Source organism: Pleurodeles waltl, chromosome 9, assembly GCF_031143425.1.
Source record: "Pleurodeles waltl isolate 20211129_DDA chromosome 9, aPleWal1.hap1.20221129, whole genome shotgun sequence".
NCBI classification, from domain to species: domain Eukaryota; kingdom Metazoa; phylum Chordata; class Amphibia; order Caudata; family Salamandridae; genus Pleurodeles; species Pleurodeles waltl.
The window spans coordinates 1,184,441,109-1,184,461,404 of NC_090448.1; positions in this window are offsets into that span (position 1 = coordinate 1,184,441,109).

Consider the following 20,296-nt stretch of genomic DNA (forward strand, 5'->3'; position numbering starts at 1 on the left):
ACACAAAAGAAGTTCTAGAGTACAAGGTAGGAGCATCAGATTAACACAACGCTGCAGATACACAAGGAGTTCTGGACTACAAGGCAGCAGCATCAGATTAACAGAACGCTGTAGATACATAAGGAGTTCTGGAGTACAAGGCCGCAGCATCAGATTAACAGAACGCTGCAGACACACAAGGAGTTCTGGACTACAAAGCAGCAGCATCAGATTATCAGAACACTGTAGATACACAAGGAGCTCTGGACTACAAGGCAGCAGCATCAAATTAAGAATGCTGTAGATACACAAGGAGTTCTGGAGGACAAGGCAGAGGCATCAGATTAACAGAACGCTGTAGATACACAAGGAGCTCTGGAGCACAGGGCAGCAGCATCAGATTAACACAACGCTGCAGATACACAAGGAGCTCTGGACTACTGGGCCGCAGCATCAGATTAACAGAACGCTGCAGACACACAAGGAGTTCTGGACTACAAAGCAGCAGCATCAGATTATCAGAACGCTGTGGATACACAAGGAGCTCTGGACTACAAGGCAGCAGCATCAGATTAAGAATGCTGTAGATACACAAGGAGTTCTGGAGTACAAGGCAGCAGCATCAGATTAACAGAACGCTGTAGATACACAAGGAGCTCTGGAGCACAGGGCAGCAGCATCAGATTAACACAACGCTGCAGATACACAAGGAGCTCTGGACTACTGGGCGGCAGCATCAGATTAACAGAACACTGTAGATACACAAGGAGCTCTGGACTACAAGGCAGCAGCATCAGATTAACAGAACGCTGTAGATACACAAGGAGCTCTGGAGTACAAGGCAGCAGCATCAGATTAATAGAACATTGTGAGCACACAAGGAGCTCTGGAGTACAAGGAAGCAGCATCAGATTAACAGAACACTGTAGATACACAGGGAGCTCTGGAGTACAAGGCAGCAGCATCAGATTAACAGAACCCTGTAGATACACAAGGAGCTCTGGACTACAAGGCAGCACCATCAGATTAAGAGAACGCTGCAGATACTCAAGGAGCTCTGGTGTACAAGGCATCAGATTAACAGAACATTATAAAAAAAAAAGGAGCTCAGGAATACAAGGCAGCAGCATCGGATGAACAGAATGCTGCAGACACACAAGGAGCTCTGGAGTACTAGGCAGCAGCATCAGATTAACAGACCACTTCAGATACACAAGGAGCTCTGGAGTACAAGGCAGCAGCATCAGATTAACAGTACGCTGTAGATACACAAGGAGCTATGGAGCACCTGGCGGAGGCATCAGTTTATCAAAATGCTGCAGATACACAAGCAGCTCTGGACTACAAGGCAGCAGCATCAGATTAACAGAACGTTGTGAACACAAAAGAAGTTCTAGAGTACAAGGTAGGAGCATCAGATTAACAGAATGCTGTAGTTACACAAGGAGCTCTGGAGTACAAGGCAGAGGCATCAGATTAAGAGAATGCTGTAGATACACAAGGAGTTCTGAAGCACCTGGCGGAGGCATCAGATTATCAGAATGCTGCAGATACACAAGCAGCTATGGAGTACAAGGCAGCAGCATCAGGTTAACAGAAAACTGTAGATACACAAGGAGCTCTGGACTAAAGGGCAGCAGTATCAGATTTATAGAAAGCTGTAGATACACAAGGCGCTCTGAAGTACAAGGCAGCAGCATCAGCTTAACAGAACACTGTAGATACACAAGGTCCTCTGGACTACAAGGCAGCAGCATCAGATTTACACAACGCTGTAGATACACAAGGCGCTCTGGACTACAAGGCAGCAGCATCCGATTAACAGAACGCTGCAGATACACAAGGAGCTCTGGAGTAGAAGGCAGCAGCATCCGATTAACAGAACGTTGTGAACATAAAGGGAGTACTGGAGTACAAGGTAGCAGCATAAGATTAACAGAACTCTGTAGATACACAAGGACCTCTGGAGTACAAGGCAGAAGCATCAGATTAAGAGAACGCTGTAGATACACAAGGAGCTCTGAAGCACCTGGCGGAGGCATCAGATTATCAGAATGCTGCAGATACACAAGCAGCTCAGGAGTAGAAGGCAGCAGCATCAGATTAACAGAAAGCTGTAGATACACAAGGAGCTCTGGCCTAAAAGGCAGCAGCATCAGATCAACAGAATGCTGTAGACACACAAGGAGCAATGGAGTACCTGGTGGAGGCATCAGATTATCAGAACACTCCAGATACACAAGGAGCTCTGGAGTACAAGGCAGGAGCATAAGATTAACAGAACGCTGCAGATACACAAGCAGCTCTGGACTACAAGGCAGCAGCATCAGATTAACAGAACGCTGCAGATACACAAGGAGCTCTGGAGTACAAGGCAGCAGCATCAGATTAACAGAACATTGTGAACAAAAAAGGAGTTCTGGAGTACAAGGCAGCAGAATCATATTAACAGAACGCTGTAGATACACATGGAGCTCTGGAGTACAAGGCAGTAGCATCAGATTAACAAAACGCTGCAGATACACAAACAGCTCTGGACTACAAGGCAGAAGCATCAGATTAACAGAACGTTGTGAACACAGAGGGAGTTCTGGAGTACAAGGCAGAGCATCAGATAAACCAAACGCTGTAGATACACAAGGAGTTCTGGAGTACAAGGCAGCAGCATCAGATTATTAGAACACTGCAGATACACAAGCAGCTCTGGACTACAAGGCAGCATCATCAGATTAACAGAACGCAGCAGATACACAAGGAGCTCTGGACTACAAGGCAGCAGCATCAGATTAACAGAACGTTGTGAAAACACAAGGAGTTCTGGAGTACAAGGAAGCAGCATCAGATTAACAGAACGCTGTAGATACACAAGGAGCTGTGGAGTATAAAGCAGCAGCATCAGATTAACAGAACATTGTGAACACAGAAGGAGTTCTGGAGTACAAGGCTGCAGCATCAGATTAACAGAACGCTGTAGCTACACAGGGAGCTCTGGGGTGCAAGGCTGCAGCATCAGATTAACAGAACACTGCAGATACACAAGGAGTTCTGGACTACAAGGCAGCAGCATCAGATTAACAGAACGCTGCAGATACACAAGGAGTTTTGGACTACAAGGCTGCAGCATCAGATTAACAGAACACTGTAAATACACAAGAAGGTCTGGAGTACAAGGCAGCAGCATCAGATTAACAGAACGCTGTAGATACACAAGGAGCTCTGGACTACAAGGCAGCAGCATCAGATTAAGAACGCTGTAGATACACAAGGAGTTCTGGAGTACAAGGCAGCAGCATCAGATTAACAGAACGATGTAGATACACAAGGAGGTCTGGAGTACAAGGCAGCAGCATCAGATTAACAGAATGCTGTAGATACACAAGGAGCTCTGGAGTACAAGGCAGCAGCATCCGATTAACAGAATGCTGCAGACACACAAGGAGTTCTGGACTACAACCAGCAGCATCAGATTAACACAACGCTGCAGACACACAAGGAGTTCTGGACTACAAGGCAGCAGCATCAGATTAACACAACGCTGCAGATACACAAGGAGTTCTGGACTACAAGGCAGCAGCATCAGATTAACAGAACGCTGTAGATACATAAGGAGTTCTGGAGTACAAGGCCACAGCATCAGATTAACAGAACGCTGCAGACACACAAGGAGTTCTGGACTACAAAGCAGCAGCATCAGATAATCAGAACGCTGTAGATACACAAGGAGCTCTGGACTACAAGGCAGCAGCATCAGATTAAGAATGCTGTAGATACACAAGGAGTTCTGGAGCACAAGGCGGCAGCATCAGATTAACAGAACGCTGTAGGTACACAAGGAGCTCTGGAGCACAGGGCAGCAGCATCAGATTAACACAACGCTGCAGATACACAAGGAGCTCTGGACTACTGGGCGGCAGCATCAGATTAACAGAACACTGTAGATACACAAGGAGCTCTGGACTACAAGGCAGCAGCATCAGATTAACAGAACGCTGTAGATACACAAGGAGCTCTGGAGTACAAGGCAGCAGCATCAGATTAATAGAACATTGTGAGCACACAAGGAGCTCTGGAGTACAAGGAAGCAGCATCAGATTAACAGAACACTGTAGATACACAGGGAGCTCTGGAGTACAAGGCAGCAGCATCAGATTAACAGAACCCTGTAGATACACAAGGAGCTCTGGACTACAAGGCAGCACCATCAGATTAAGAGAACGCTGCAGATACACAAGTAGCTCTGGTGTACAAGGCAGCAGCATCAGATTAACAGAACATTATAAACACACAAGGAGCTCAGGAGTACAAGGCAGCAGCATCGGATGAACAGAATGCTGCAGATACACAAGGACCTCTGGAGTACTAGGCAGCAGCATCAGATTAACAGAACACTTCAGATACACAAGGAGCTCTGGAGTACAAGGCAGCAGCATCAGATTAACAGTACGCTGTAGATACACAAGGAGCTATGGAGCACCTGGCGAAGGCATCAGTTTATCAAAATGCTGCAGATACACAAGCAGCTCTGGACTACAAGGCAGCAGCATCAGATTAACAGAACGTTGTGAACACAAAAGAAGTTCTAGAGTACAAGGTAGCAGCATCAGATTAACAGAATGCTGTAGTTACACAAGGAGCTCTGGAGTACAAGGCAGAGGCATCAGATTAAGAGAATGCTGCAGATACACAAGGAGTTCTGAACCAAATGGCGGAGGCATCAGATTATCAGAATGCTGCAGATACACAAGCAGCTATGGAGTACAAGGCAGCAGCATCAGGTTAACAGAAAACTGTAGATACACAAGGAGCTCTGAACTAAAGGGCAGCAGCATCATATTTACACAACGCTGTAGATACACAAGGAGCTCTGAACTACAAGGCAGCAGCATCCGATTAACAGAACGCTGCAGATACACAAGGAGCTCTGGAGTAGAAGGCAGCAGCATCCGATTAACAGAACATAGTGAACACAAAAGGAGTACTGGAGTGCAAGGTAGCAGCATAAGATTAACAGAACTCTGTAGATACACAAGGACCTCTGGAGTACAAGGCAGAAGCATCAGATTAAGAGAACGCTGTAGATACACAAGGAGCTCTGAAGCACCTGGCGGAGGCATCAGATTATCAGAATGCTGCAGATACACAAGCAGCTCTGGAGTAGAAGGCAGCAGCATCAGATTAACAGAAAGCTGTAGATACACAAGGAGCTCTGGCCTAAAAGGCAGCAGCATCAGATCAACAGAATGCTGTAGACACCCAAGGAGCAATGGAGTACCTGGTGAGGCATCAGATTATCAGAACACTCCAGATACACAAGGAGCTCTGGAGTACAAGGCAGGAGCATAAGATTAACAGAACGCTGCAGATACACAAGCAGCTCTGGACTACAAGGCAGCAGCATCAGATTAACAGAACGCTGCAGATACACAAGGAGCTCTGGAGTACAAGGCAGCAGCATCAGATTAACAGAACATTGTGAACAAAAAAGGATTTCTGGAGTACAAGGCAGCAGAATCATGTTAACAGAACGCTGTAGATACACAAGGAGCTCTGGAGTACAAGGCAGTAGCATCAGATTAACAAAACGCTGCAGATACACAAACAGCTCTGGACTACAAGGCAGAAGCATCAGATTAACAGAACGTTGTGAACACAGAGGGAGTTCTGGAGTACAAGGCAGAGCATCAAATAAACCAAACGCTGTAGATACACAAGGAGTTCTGGAGTACAAGGCAGCAGCATCAGATTATTAGAACACTGCAGATACACAAGCAGCTCTGGACTACAAGGCAGCATCATCAGATTAACAGAACGCTGCAGATACACAAGGAGCTCTGGACTACAAGGCAGCAGCATCAGATTAACAGAACGTTGTGAAAACACAAGGAGTTCTGGAGTACAAGGCAGCAGCATCAGATTAACAGAACGCTGTAGATACACAAGGACCTCTGGAGTACTAGGCAGCAGCATCAGATTAACAGAACGCTGTAGATACACAAGGAGCTGTGGAGTATAAGGCAGCAGCATCAGATTAACAGAACATTGCAGATTCACAAACAGCTCTGGACTACAAGGCCGCAGCATCAGATTAACAGAACGTTGTGAACACAGAAGGAGTTCTGGAGTACAAGGCAGCAGCATCAGATTAACAGAACGCTGTAGCTACACAGGGAGCTCTGGGGTGCAAGGCTGCAGCATCAGATTAACAGAACACTGCAGATACACAAGGAGTTCTGGAATACAAGGTAGCAGCATCAGATTAGCAGAACTCTGCAGATACACAAGGAGCTCTGAATTACAGGGCAGCAGCATCAAATTAACAGAACGCTGCAGATACACAAGGAGCTCTGGAGTACAAGGCAGCAGCATCAGATTAACAGAACGCTGCAGATACACAAGGAGTTCTGGACTATAAGGCAGCAGCATCAGATTAACAGAACGCTGCAGATACACAAAGAGATCTGGACTACAAGGCAGCAGCATCAGATTAACAGAACGCTGAAAATACACAAGGAGCTCTGGAGTACTAGGCAGCAGCATCCGATTAACAGAACGCTACAGATACACAAGGAGCTCTGGAGTACAAGGCAGCAGCATCACATTAACAGAACCCTGCAGATACACAAGGTGTTCTGGACTACAATGCAGCAGCATCAGATTAACAGAACGCTGCAGATACAGAAGGAGCTTTGGACTACAAGGCAGCAGTATCAGTTTAACAGAATGCTGCAGATACACAAGGAGTTCTGGAATACAAGGCAGCAGCATCAGATTAACAGAACACTGCAGATACACAAGGAGCTCTAGACTACAGGGCAGCAGCATCAGCAGATAGTCCAGGTGCTGGCAGAAGAAGTCTTTGATGGCCCTTAGACTTCAGAACAAGGGGTAAGCTCAGTCCAAGCCGTTGGAGATTCTTCTCAAGCAGGAATATACCACAAAGTCCAGTCTTTGTCCTCTTTCACAGGAAGAAGCAGCAACTGCAGGATAGCCCAAGATAGCACAGTCACAGGCAGGGCCCGCATTTCCCCTCAGCTCTTATGCTCTTCTCCTTGGCAGAGGTTCCTCTTGGTTCTAAAAGCAAATCTTGAAGAAATCTAAAGTCTGAGGGTTTTTGGTCCAATACTTGTACCTATTTCTGGCTTTGAAGTTGCCCAACTTGAAAGGAAAGTCTCTGTTGTTTACTGGATCCTGCCTTGCCCAGGCCAGGTCCCAGACGCACATGAGGGGTGGAGACCGCATTCTGTGAGGACAGGCACAGCCCATTCAGGTGTAAGTGTAAGGTAAGGTGTAGCTTTACCCTAGTCCAGCTGGCTCATCAGGATATGCAGGCTACATCCCAGCTACCTTTGTGTCACTGTCTAGAGGAGATTCACAAACAGCCCAACTGTCAGTCTGGCCTAGACAGGGAAGCCACAAACAGGCAGAGTCACAGAATGGTTTTAAGCAAGAAAATGCCTACTTTCTAAAAGTGGCATTTTCAAACAGACAATTTAAAAACCAACTTTACCAATATATGAATTTTTAAATTGTGAGTTCAGAGACCCCCAAACTCCAAATTTCCATCTGCTCTCAAAGGGAAACTACACTTTAAGGATATTTAAAGGTAGCCCCCATGTTAACCTATGAGCGAGATAGGCCTTGCAACAGTAAAAACTGAATTGGGCAGTATTTTACTGTTAGGACATGTAAAACACACCAGTACCTGTCTCACCTTTAACATACACTGCACCCTGCCCATGGGGCTACCTAGGGCCTACCTTAGGGATGCCTTCTATGTATGAAAAGGTAAGGTTTAGGCTTGACAAGTGGGTACCCTGGCCAAGTCGAATTGGCAGTTTAAAACTGCACACACATACACTGCAGTGGCAGGTCTGAGCCATGTTTACAGAGCTACTCATGTGGGTGGCACAATCAGTGCTGCAGGCCCACTAGCAGCATTTGATTTACAGGTCCTAGGCACCTCTAGTGCACTTTAATAGGGACTTACTATAAAAATCAAATATGCCAATTATGGCAAAGCCAATTACACATGTGTCTTATCCAGGTGGCTGGTTGACACCTGTTCGGTATAAGTCAATAAGGACGCTCAATGAAGGACCACACGTCAATTATAAATACAATTTAGCTTTACTAGAATTGCAGGTAAATGTAGGCATTTAGGCACATTAACAATAGTAGAATAAGAATAGCAATGACAAGCATCTATTTATATATAAGTACACTACAAAGAGCATCTATGCATATATATATATAAGCAAAGAGTTCATTGACAGATATAAGTTTTGATTAACTGTATATCAAAATGCATCACACTACGATGTTCAGGAAGCAGAATATAAATGAGTTGAATACTTCAGATAAGCTTTGATTTACTGCACACCAAAATGCATGTTTCAATTACTGCAGCAGGCTCTCACTATGATGTTCAGGAGGCAAAATATACACAAACTGAATACTTCAGATAAGCTTTGATTTACTGCACACCAAAATGCATGTTTCAGTTACTGTAGCAGGTTCGTACTACGAGGTTTAGAAAGCAAAATGTAAACAAGCTGAATACTTCAGGTCATAAACACAGTGCATAATAATAGAGCAGAGAAACAAAGGCCTTTCACCGCTGTGTGGAACTTAACTTAGTCCACAAAATGCTGGGAAGCCCTCTACCGCCTGCTTGGACCTCTCTCCCCCTCAAGCATCACGGTCAGCACAACAGGGAGGCAGCGCTGGGCCATGGCAGCTTTCACAACTCCATCTGCGAGCTTCGATTCCCTCACCCACCTTTCAGTGTTTAAGTAACCTGAAGCTTGGATTCTATCCCCGTCCAGTGTTTTCTAGCTATGTTATCAGTACATGTCTCTTGGCTGCCTTGCCATTCCCTGGCCATTGTTTTCATTCCATCTTTTACTGTGGTCTCGTTCTCAAGGTTGAGACTGAATCTCCTTCAAAGCCTGTTTCTCACACATGCAGCTGCAAATAAGTTTATCTACGAAATGTCAAAAGAAAACAAGCATTGTGAATTTCTTCCACGTTGCTCTGGCTTCGGCAGGCATCACGCTCATCTACACTGTTCAAGCTAATTAACCCTTCGCGTCACAATGTCTTCCGCACCTTTCCCTATACTGATCAACATGTAATTTCACATAGGGAGCACTTGCACTTTAGCACTGGTCAGCAGTGGTAAAGTGCCCAGAGTAACAAGAATAGCAGCACACAGCAACAACCTGGGAATCCTAGTTCTCTTCCAGGGGAATCCTCATCAAGGTCATAAGCATTCAATTATTCCCACCCTCATGTGGAGACCCTGGAGCACATAACATAACATATATATATAAAGATATATATATATAGAAAGATATATAGATAGATATATATAGATATAAAAACATACATAAACATGAAGCCTATTTTAAAAAGGTAAAAACATGTCTAATTTTCGTTATGTTTTCCTTTAATAAATATGAAAAAGAATATATATAGATAGGTAGATAGATAGATAGATAGACAGATATAGATATAAAAACATACATAAACATGCAGCCTATGTTACAAAGGTAAAAACATGTCTAATTTTCGTTAAGTTTTCCTTTAATAAATATGAAAAAGAACTCCAGCATTTCTGAAACTCAGAAAGAAAAGAGAGATAGATAACAGTACTATGTTTTATTGAAGAGAAAACTGTAATGAAAAGACCAGACGAACGAGTTACTTACCTTCGGTAACGACTTTTCTGGTGGATACATTAGCTACCTGTGGATTCCTCACCTCATGAATACTCCCATGGCGCCAGCATTCGACGGAAATCTTCTTACTAGTCTCTGCACGTCGACGAGGACGTCACTGTCTCGCACGCGACGCCGTCTGACGTCATACAGGCAATAAGAGGTCCTCGACGACGTGCAGACGTCAGTACCAATCATTTTTTACGTGCATGAGAACAACCAGGCAATGCAATGAAAGAGCAAGGCAACATCCATTATATTGTAAAATACACCACATTGTATGAATAACTGTAAATCTTTTTATGTACATATATATATATATAAAACTCTCTCTTTTAAAATATATACACACACCAAGTATATACCATATACACATATATATATACAAATATATTATATATATACATCTATTGCACCCTCAAGGACCAAGAGGAGCGCACTCAAGGATTACTTGGCAAGACCATAAAGGCAACGGGGAGGCGGGTGGGACCGTGAGGAATCCACAGGTAGCTAATGTATCCACCAGAAAAGTCGTTACCGAAGGTAAGTAACTCGTTCTTCTGATGGATACAACTACCTGTGGATTCCTCACCTCATGAATAGAGTCCCAAAGCAGTACCACGCCCGGCGGTGGGTGCCTAAATGGTCAAACCAAGAAATCCTGCAGCACTGACCGTGCAAAATGACCGTCCCTTCTAACCTCAGAATCTAAACAGTAATGTTTTGCAAAAGAGTGAAGGGACGACCAAGTTGCGGCCTTGCAGATGTCGACCACAGGAACACCTCTGGCTAAGGCCGAAGTGGCCGACTTAGCTCTGGTGGAATGAGCTCTAATGCCCTCAGGAGGATCCTTCTTTGCCAAAGAGTAACATATTTTAATGCAAAGAACAACCCACCTGGATAGTGTTCTCTTGTGGACTGCCTTTCCTCTCCTCTTGCCCACGTATCCAATAAACAGCTGATCCTCCAGCCTGAAATCCCTTGTTCTATCGATAAAGAAGCTCAACGCTCTCTTTGGGTCCAGACGGTGCAGTCTTTCTTCCTCTTTGGAAGGATGAGGCGGAGGATAGAACGTGGACAAAGTAATTGCCTGAGCCAAATGGAAGGGTGAAACAACCTTCGGGAGGAAAGCAGCCTTGGTCCTCAACACCACCTTATCCCCATAAAAAGTTGTATAAGGGGGTTTTACTGATAAGGCCTGCAACTCACTCACTCTCCTTGCTGATGTTATAGCTATCAGGAAGACTGTTTTTAAAACCAAATACCTCAAGGGGCAAGAATGCATAGGTTCAAAAGGGGACCCCATAAGGAAAGTCAGGACTAAGGACAAATCCCATTGCGGCATAACGAATGGCTTTGGAGGATATTGATTTAGAAGACCTTTCAAGAATCTGATAACAATAGGGGATTTAAATAAAGATGGTTGGTCTGGAAGACATATGAAGGCTGACAAGGCCGATAAATAACCTTTAATGGTAGCCACTGCACAACCTTTCTGCGCCAGAGATAGAGCAAAAGACAAAACGTCCGATAGATGAGCATGTAAAGGATCAATCTGCCTCTCTCCACACCACGCAACAAATTTAGACCACCTATTAGCGTAGATAGATTTAGTGGAGTGTCGCCTGGCCGCTAATATAACATCCACTACCTCAGGCGGGAGAGAGAAGGAACTCAGGTTGCCCCGTTCAATCTCCAGGCATGTAGGTGCAGACTCTGGAGGTTGGGGTGTAGAACCTGCCCCTGCGACTGTGAGAGGAGGTCTGCCCTGAAAGGGAGACGGAGCGGCAGGCACGTTGAGAGTTGGAGAAGGTCGGAGTACCACACCCTCCTTGGCCAATCCGGAGCTATTAAGATTACTAGAGCCCGGTCTTGGCGAATCTTCCTCAATACTCGAGGAATCAAGGGTATGGGAGGAAACGTGTAAAGCAACTGGCCGCACCAGGTCATTTGAAACGCGTCCCCCAACGCTTCCTGCATCGGATACTGAAGGCTGCAGAACAACGGACAATGCGCGTTCTCTCGAGTGGCGAACAGATCTACCCGAGGAAACCCCCACTTCTGGAAGATTAAACGGACTTGATCTGGATGGAGACGCCACTCGTGGTCTGCCGAGAAGTGGCGACTGAGACTGTCCGCACGCACGTTCAAAACTCCGGCCAGATGGTTTGCTATCAAGCAAATCCGATGGTCCTTTGCCCAGGACCATAGTCGAAGAGCTTCTCTGCAGAGAAGGTATGACCCCACTCCTCCCTGCTTGTTTATGTACCACATCGTGGTAGTATTGTCCGTTAGGACCTGTACCGACTGACCACGAAGGGAAGGGAGGAAGGCCTTGAGAGCCAGACGTACAGCCCGTAACTCTAACAGATTGATGTGAAAAATCTGTTCCTCTGGAGACCAAAGACCTTTGATCTCCAGATCCCCCAGATGAGCTCCCCACCCTAGAGTGGAAGCATCCGTTATGACTGTTGTCACTGGTGGCGACTGCTGGAACGGCTTTCCTTGTGAAAGATTGTTGCTTGCAATCCACCACTTCAAATCCACAGCAGCATCTCTGGAGATCTTGACAGTACCCTCTAGATCCCCTCTGTGTTGAGACCACTGCCTTCGGAGGCACCACTGAAGAGCCCTCATGTGCCAGCGAGCATGCGTGACCAACAGAATGCAGGAGGCAAAAAGACCGAGCAGACGAAGGACCTTGAGGACTGGAACTACCGCTCCATTTCGAAACATTGGAACCAAATCCTGAATATCTTGAATCCGCTGAGGCGGAGGAAAGGCCCGACCCAATGTTGTATCCAGTACTGCCCCTATGAACAGGAGGCGCTGAGAGGGCTCTAGGTGAGATTTGGGCTCGTTCACCGAAAAGCCCAGGTCGAACAACAACTGGGTTGTTGACTGCAGATGACGCAACACAAGCTCCGGGGACTTGGCTTTGATTAACCAATCGTCCAAGTAAGGGAATACTGCTATCCCCTTCCTTCTGAGCTCTGCCGCAACCACCGACATCACCTTCGTGAAGACTCGAGGTGCTGAAGTAAGACCAAACGGAAGGACCGCAAACTGGTAGTGTTGCGATCCCACCACAAACCGGAGATACTTCCTGTGTGACTTGAGTATCGGGATATGAAAGTAAGCATCCTGCAAGTCGACAGACACCATCCAGTCTTCCATGTTCAACGCCAAAAGCACCTGTGCTAGGGTCAGCATCTTGAACTTTTCCTGCTTGAGGAACCAATTCAAGATCCTCAGGTCCAGAATTGGTCTCAAACGACCATCCTTCTTGGGAATCAGGAAATACCTTGAGTAAACTCCTTGACCCCTTTCCTGCTCCGGGACCAACTCCACCGCGCCCTTTAAAAGGAGGACTTCTACCTCCTGTTCTAGCAACAGGAGGTGTTCTTGTGAACAATACGAAGGGCGGGGCGGGATGAGGGGCGGAAACTCCCGAAAGGGAAGGGTGTAGCCTTTTCCCACAACACTGAGAACCCAAGTGTCCGACGTAACAGTCTCCCATTTGGTGAGAAAATGCTGTAATCTTCCCCCTACAGGAGAGGAGTGAGTGGGAAATGGTGGAAGCCTAAGGCTGCTTCCCCTGCTGCACCCCGCCAGAGGATGAGGAAGAGGCAGAGTGCTGCTGAGAAGCTCCCCTGGTGCGGACCCTACCCCTCCCCCTAAAAGATCTATAGGGATGGGAAGAGGCAGGTTGCTGATATCTTCCCCGAAAGGAAGAGGAGGAAGAGCCACGCCCAAATCCACGAAACCTCCTGAAGAATCTGGAAGAGGCCGTGGAAGAAGGAGCTTGGAGTCCCAGCGACTTAGCCGTGGCCCTGCTCTCCTTAAACCGTTCCAAGGCCGAATCAGCCTTAGCCCCAAACAGTTTGTCCCCATCAAACGGGAGATCCAACAATGTGGACTGTACATCTGCCGAAAAGCCCGAGTTACGGAGCCAGGCCTGTCTCCTTTCCACCACAGTTGTGCCCATTGCTCTGGCTACCGAGTCGGTGGTATCCAGTCCCGTCTGGATAATTTGGGTCGCAGCAGCCTGAGCATCAGAGACAAGATCCAAAAGACCCTGGGGAAGCTCTGTAAACGAAGAGGAGATGTCATCCATCAGAGCATGAATATACCTCCCCAGGATACAGGTTGCATTGGTGGCTTTTAAAGCCAGACTGCAGGACGAAAAAATCTTCTTCGACTGCGCCTCCAGCTTTTTTGAATCTCTGTCCCCCGGCACCGTCGGAAAAGAACCAGGCGCTGACTTGGACGAACAGGAGGCCTGCACAACCAAGCTCTCCGGCGTAGGGTGCCTAGATAGGAAACCAGGATCAGTTGGAGCCGTCCGATACCTCCTGGCCACGGCTCTGTGAACTGCTGGGGAAGATGCCGGCTTCTTCCACACCTCTAAAACCGGATCCAGCAGAGCGTCATTAAAAGGTAATAGAGGCTCCGCCGCGGCTGAGGCCGGATGCAACACCTCTGTCAAAAGGTTTTGTTTCGCCTCCACCACCGGCAAAGGCAGGTCCAAAAAACTAGCTGCCTTCCGTACCACTGTATGAAAGGAAGCAGCTTCCTCGGTATATTCCCCCGGGGACGAAAGGTCCCACTCAGGGGAAGTGTCCAGCCCACTGGCCGACTCCAGTCCACGCAGCCCATCACCCGAGTCCTCTAGCTCTCCTTCCTCTAGGGCTCGTTGGTACTCCTGCTCCTCTAGTACCCGGAGAGCACGCCTCCTTGAATGCAGTCGTTGCTCAATCCGCGGAGTCGACAATACCTCCGCCGAAGTCGGAGATCGGCGCCGATCTTCCGAAGCCACCGACGCCGCATCCGGCGCCACAGGTAACTTCGGCGCCGACTGAAGAGCAGATGAAACGGATGGACCCACCGGAGTCACAGGCCGAAATCTCTACGTCGACGGGATGGAAATCCCTGGGGCCAATCCGTCCGAAGCCATCGGAGCGGCCACCGGCGCCGACACTGGCGCCGAGCCCACGTTCCCAAACGGGAGAAAGGGCATAAAGGGTGCCGGCCGAAGAGGCGCAGGATCACCCAAAGAAAAGGCCAAAGGCCCAGCCGGAGCACCCCCTGGAGCCATCTGTTGGAAGATGGCATACATTGCATTCAAGAATGCGGAACTATCGGCTCCAGGGGTGGGAAAAGCCGGATACTGGGGTGCCTGACTCGGAGGCGACCCCGACGCCGGCCTCGGCGTCTGCGCCGGAGAAAACACTTGAGGCTCCAATACCTCAATCACCGACGCCTGTCCAGGCGAAGTTGGAGACGCCGGAGAGAGCAACGGCGTCGAAGGATGCGGCGTCACCGTGGGGCTGACCTCCCATGTCCTCCGGCGCCGATCCGGAGACCTGGAACGAGCCTCCCTTGAATGACGCCGAGATTCTCTACGGCGCCGGGAGTCTCGATGACGCCGATGTCTTGGAGAAGACTTTTTCTTGTGATGCTTCTCCTTTGACTTGGCCATAAACTGCTTCGCCTCGCGTTCTTTAAGGGCCTTCGGATTCATGTGCTGACACGAATCACAAGTCGAGACGTCGTGGTCGGAGCTCAAACACCAAAGGCAATCGGAATGAGGATCCGTCACCGACATCTTGCCTCCACACTCACGACAAGGCTTAAATCCAGACTTTCTCTGCGACATTATTTCCACAGAGAAAGAGTACGCAGCAAGATATACACTGTAACCGCAAGAGTAACAGTTGCTCCCTCGAAGATAACTGTTTCGAATGCACGGAAAAAAGGGAACTGACGTCTGCACGTCGTCGAGGACCTCTTATTGCCTGTATGACGTCAGACGGCGTCGCGTGCGAGACAGTGACGTCCTCGTCGACGTGCAGAGACTAGTAAGAAGATTTCCGTCGAATGCTGGCGCCATGGGAGTATTCATGAGGTGAGGAATCCACAGGTAGTTGTATCCATCAGAAATTTTTAGCCAATAGGCTGCGCTCAGATTTACATGGTAAAGCAAGTAAATGGCACTGTGCCTTTAAGGCCTCAGAGACCTCCAGTATCCCACCATGCCTCAGAGGTCAGAGAAAGGGGACAGTTATGTGACAGTTAGGGCAGTTATTTTTTACGGTGAAGTGAAGAATGAAAAACTCCACTAAAATATGAACTGCTGTATGCAAGGTTCGTACGGGGAGGTGGGAAGGTTGCTTATGACTTTGATGAGGATTCCCCTGGAAGAGAACTAGGATTACATGTAAGTAACTGACCTGGTCAGTGCACTGCTCTGCCTTCCGTGGCTCCACCTTGTAAGAGGAGCCCTTTCCCTGGCTCCTCTGAACTCCTGACCCCTGTCAGGAGTTCACAGCCCTCCTCCACCCATAGGCTTCTGCCTGCGCCTCATCCATGGTGTCTAGTTGGAGAGCTCTGCTTTCCTACTAGGCTACCTTCTGCCTCTCTTCTCCTTTTCTCTGCTTTGCTCTCTGTTCTGCTTCACTTCTGTCCCTTTGTGCTCCTTTTGGTTCGCGCTTCACATCTGTCCCTTTGTGCCCCTTTTGCTTTGCACTTCACTTCTATCCCTTTGTGCTCCTTTTGCTTCACACTTCACTTCACTTCTGTCCCTTTGTGCCCCTTTTGCTTCGTGCTTTACTCCTGTCCCTTTGTGCCCCTTTTGCTTTGCGCTACACTCTTCCTCGTTGTTCTCTCATTCTGCTCTCTCTCTCTTTCTCTTCCCCCCCTCTCTTCCCCAGTGGCTGCTAACCTCACGGCCGCCCCCTTTTTTGCGGCCCGCGCCCACCTCCCAGCTGTCCTCTCCTCCCCCCCACTTCCCTACTTAATGGTGGCCACGCCAAAGGCAAGCCCATCTACGCCCGTCCGTGCCTGGACCGTGGCCAGCACCAGTACCTCTGGCTCCCACCCCCCCATTGATGCCATGCACGTCTTCACTATGACGACGCCACCCTCTGTGCCATCAACACCGGCTCCCTCCCGCCTGCCTTCAAGCCTCCCCGCAGACTACCCACGGACCCTTCTCCTGCCGTAACTGCACCTTCACCAGCCTCCATGCCAATGACCCACCCACCTAGGCAGGATGCAACAATCTCAGATGTCTCCTCCTTAAAACCCGCTCCATCCACAAGCATGCAGTAGAGCTATGGAATCTACTCAACTCAGAATCCCCAGACATCGCCTTCCTGACCGACACCTGTATGAACCCCTCCTCAGCGCCTGACATTGCCATAGTCATCCCGGACATCTAGAAGATCACCCGCAGGGACCGCTCCAACAAACCAGGAGGAGGCATCACCATCATCCACAATAACACCCTCAGGATCACATCCAGCACTGAAGACACCCTCAGCACCGCTGAACACCTGCACTTACAGATCCACACTGACCCTAACACCACCCTCCGAGGTACCCTCGTCTACAGGCCACCCGCCCGGACAGCAGTTCAGCGACTCCATCACCAACATCATCAGCACGCACGCTCTCGCATCCACTGACTACATACTCCTTGGGGACTCAAACTTCCACCTCAAGAACACCAACAACAACAATACCGCCACCCTGCTCGACAACCTCTCCAACCTCGGCCTCAAACAGCTCATCACGACACCGACCCACTACGCAGGACACACACTTGACCCTATTTTCTCCGCCAGCAATCACGTCTCCTTCAGCTACATCACCGAACTCCACTGGACAGATCACCACTGCATCCACTTCACCTTCAAGAAACCTGCAACACACTACCACCCTCAAAGGATTCCCACCGCAGTTGGAACAAGGTCACCGAAGACCAACTTATCGCGACCCTCTCCCGGAACCCATCCATCGACACCACAGACACTGATGCAGCTGCCCGCAACTTCAGACACCTGAGCCAGTACTCTCGCCCCAATCAAGAATCCCTCCAACAGACGCACCAACAGAAAAGCCTTCTAGTTTACCGCCGACCTCCACGGATCTAAGCAAACCTAATGAAGACTCAAAAGAAAGTGGCGCCAAGATCAGACTATGGACAACCACACAGCCTTCAAAAACACCATCCGCAGACACCACCAACTCATCCGAGCCGCCAAGAGAATGACCTTCAAAGACCGAATCTACAACAACGCACACAGTCATAAGGAGCTCTTCAACATCGTGAAGGAACTCTCTAACCCCAGCTCCAACGCCAGCGCCATCCCGCCATCCCAAGACTTCTGCGACTCCCTATCCTCCTACTTCCACCGCAATATTGCAGACATCCACGACAGCCTCAGCACCCAGACCCCCCCCCGGCAACCACCAACACCACAGATTCACCTCCAACCAACCTCCTACTCTCCTGGACCCCCGTCAATGACAACGACACCATCGAAATCATGAACACCATCCTCTCTGGCTCTCCATCTGACCCCTGCCCTCAACACATCCTCAACAAAGCAAGCTCCATCATCGCACCCCAACTACGGAAGTTCATCAACAGCTCCTGCGAGTCTGCCACCTTCCTGGAGAGCTGGAAACACTCTGAGATCAACGACAGCCTCAAAAACCCAAGGCGGACCCAAAGGACCTCAAGAACTTCTGGCCTATCTCCCTGCTCCACTTCCCGGCAAAAGTAATCAAGAAGGCTGTCAATAGACAACTAACCCACTTCCTCAAGGAGAACTGCACCCTGGACCCTTCCCAATATAGATTCCGCAGCAACCACAGTACCGAAACCGCCCTCATCGCCGCCACTAACGACATCAGAACCAGACTGGAAATTGGCGAAACTGCGGCCCTCATCCTCCTGGACCTCTTGGCTGTATTCCACACCGTCTGCCATCACACCCTACGCTTACGCCTCAGCAATGCAGGAATCGGCGACAGAGCCATGGACTGGGTCACCTCCTTTTCTCACCGGCAGAACCCAGAGAGTCCGCCTATCCCCATTCCGCTCGGAGGCCACCGAAATCATCTGCGGCGTACCCCAGGGTTCGTCCCTTAGCCCGACCCACTTCAACGTCTACATGGACCCGCTCGCTAACATCACCCGATCCCACAACCTCAACATCATTGCATACGCCGACGACACCCAGATGATCCTCTCCCTCACCAAGGACTCCGCCAAGACCAACCTCCACGAAAGAATGAAATCCATCGCTGGATGTATTAAGAGCAGCTGTCTCAAACTCAATTCTAACAAGATGGAAGTCCTCATCTTCGGTACCACCCCCTCCGCATGGGATGACTCCTGGTGGCCTGCCACTCTCGGAGCTGCTCCGACTCCCACGGACCACGCATGCAACCTAGGATTCATCTTGGACTCCTCATTATCTATGACCCAGCAAGTCAACGCCTTCTACTCCTCCTGCTTCAACACCCTCCGAATAATCCAAAAGATCTACAAATGGATACCCACCGAAACCAGAAGAACAGTCACCCAAGCCCTCGTAAGCAGCAAACTGGACTACGGCAATGCCCATTGCGCAAGAACCATGGCTAAACTCCAGAAGAGGCTGCAAAGCATCCAGAACGCCTCCGCACGCCTCATGCTGGACCTCCCCCGCCACTGCCACATCACAGACCACCCGAGAAACCTGCACTGGCTCCCGGTCAACAAGAGAATGACCATCAAACTCCTCACCCATGCTCACAAAGCACTGCACAACACTGGACCAGAATACCTGAACAGATAGCTCTACACCCGACCTGGCATCTCCGCTCCACCGAGCTAGCCCTCGCAACCGTCCCACGGGTCCGCAGAACTACAACCGGCGGTAGATCATTCTCGCACCTCACCGCCAAAACGTGGAACACTCTTCTCACCCACCTACGCCAGACCAAAGACTTCCTTACGTTCTGGAAACTTCTCAAGACCTGGCTGTTCGAGCAGTCGCAGCACCTCGCCTCTCCGCCCCCCCTCCTCAGCGCCTTGAAACCCTCGCGGGTGAGTAGTGCTCTTTACAAATTCATGATTGATTGATTGATTGATTAACTTATCCTTCTCTTCCAAGGGATCCTCATCAATAGTCATAAGCATTGACTAGAGTAACAAACCCAACCCATACCCCTGCAGACAATGATAGAGTAAGCTAGAACAGTTGAGCTTTTTATTTAAACAGGTTTCGTAATGATGCCTGTCCCACTTGGGTGTCTGCTTTAGTATCTGAATCGAGACAGTAGTGTCTTGTGAAAGTATGTACAGATCTCCATGTTGCAGGTATGCAGATTTCGGAGATGGGTACATTTTTCAGAAGAGCTATTGTTGCTGCCTTGCCTCTGGGAGAATGGGCTTTTGGTCTGGTGGTCAAAAGCTCATTAGTCAACTGGTAGGTAAACATAATGCATGAAACTATCCATCTAGAGATAGCTTGCTTGGAAGAAGCCATGCCTTTTCTCATTGGACCGTAATTCACAAATAAGTGATCTGAGTGTCTAAAGTCTTTATTTTATCCAAATAGAACTTCAGGACTCTTTTTAGATCCAAAGAGTGTAGAGCTCTTTCTGCCGGTGTGGATGGTTTGGGAACAAATGTAATGAGTGAAATAGTATGGATAATATGGAAATCAGAAACCATCTTTGGCAGGAAACTAGGATGGGTTCTCATATCTACCCTATTGTCATGGCACACTGTGTAAGGCTGTTTTTCACAGAGAGCCTGA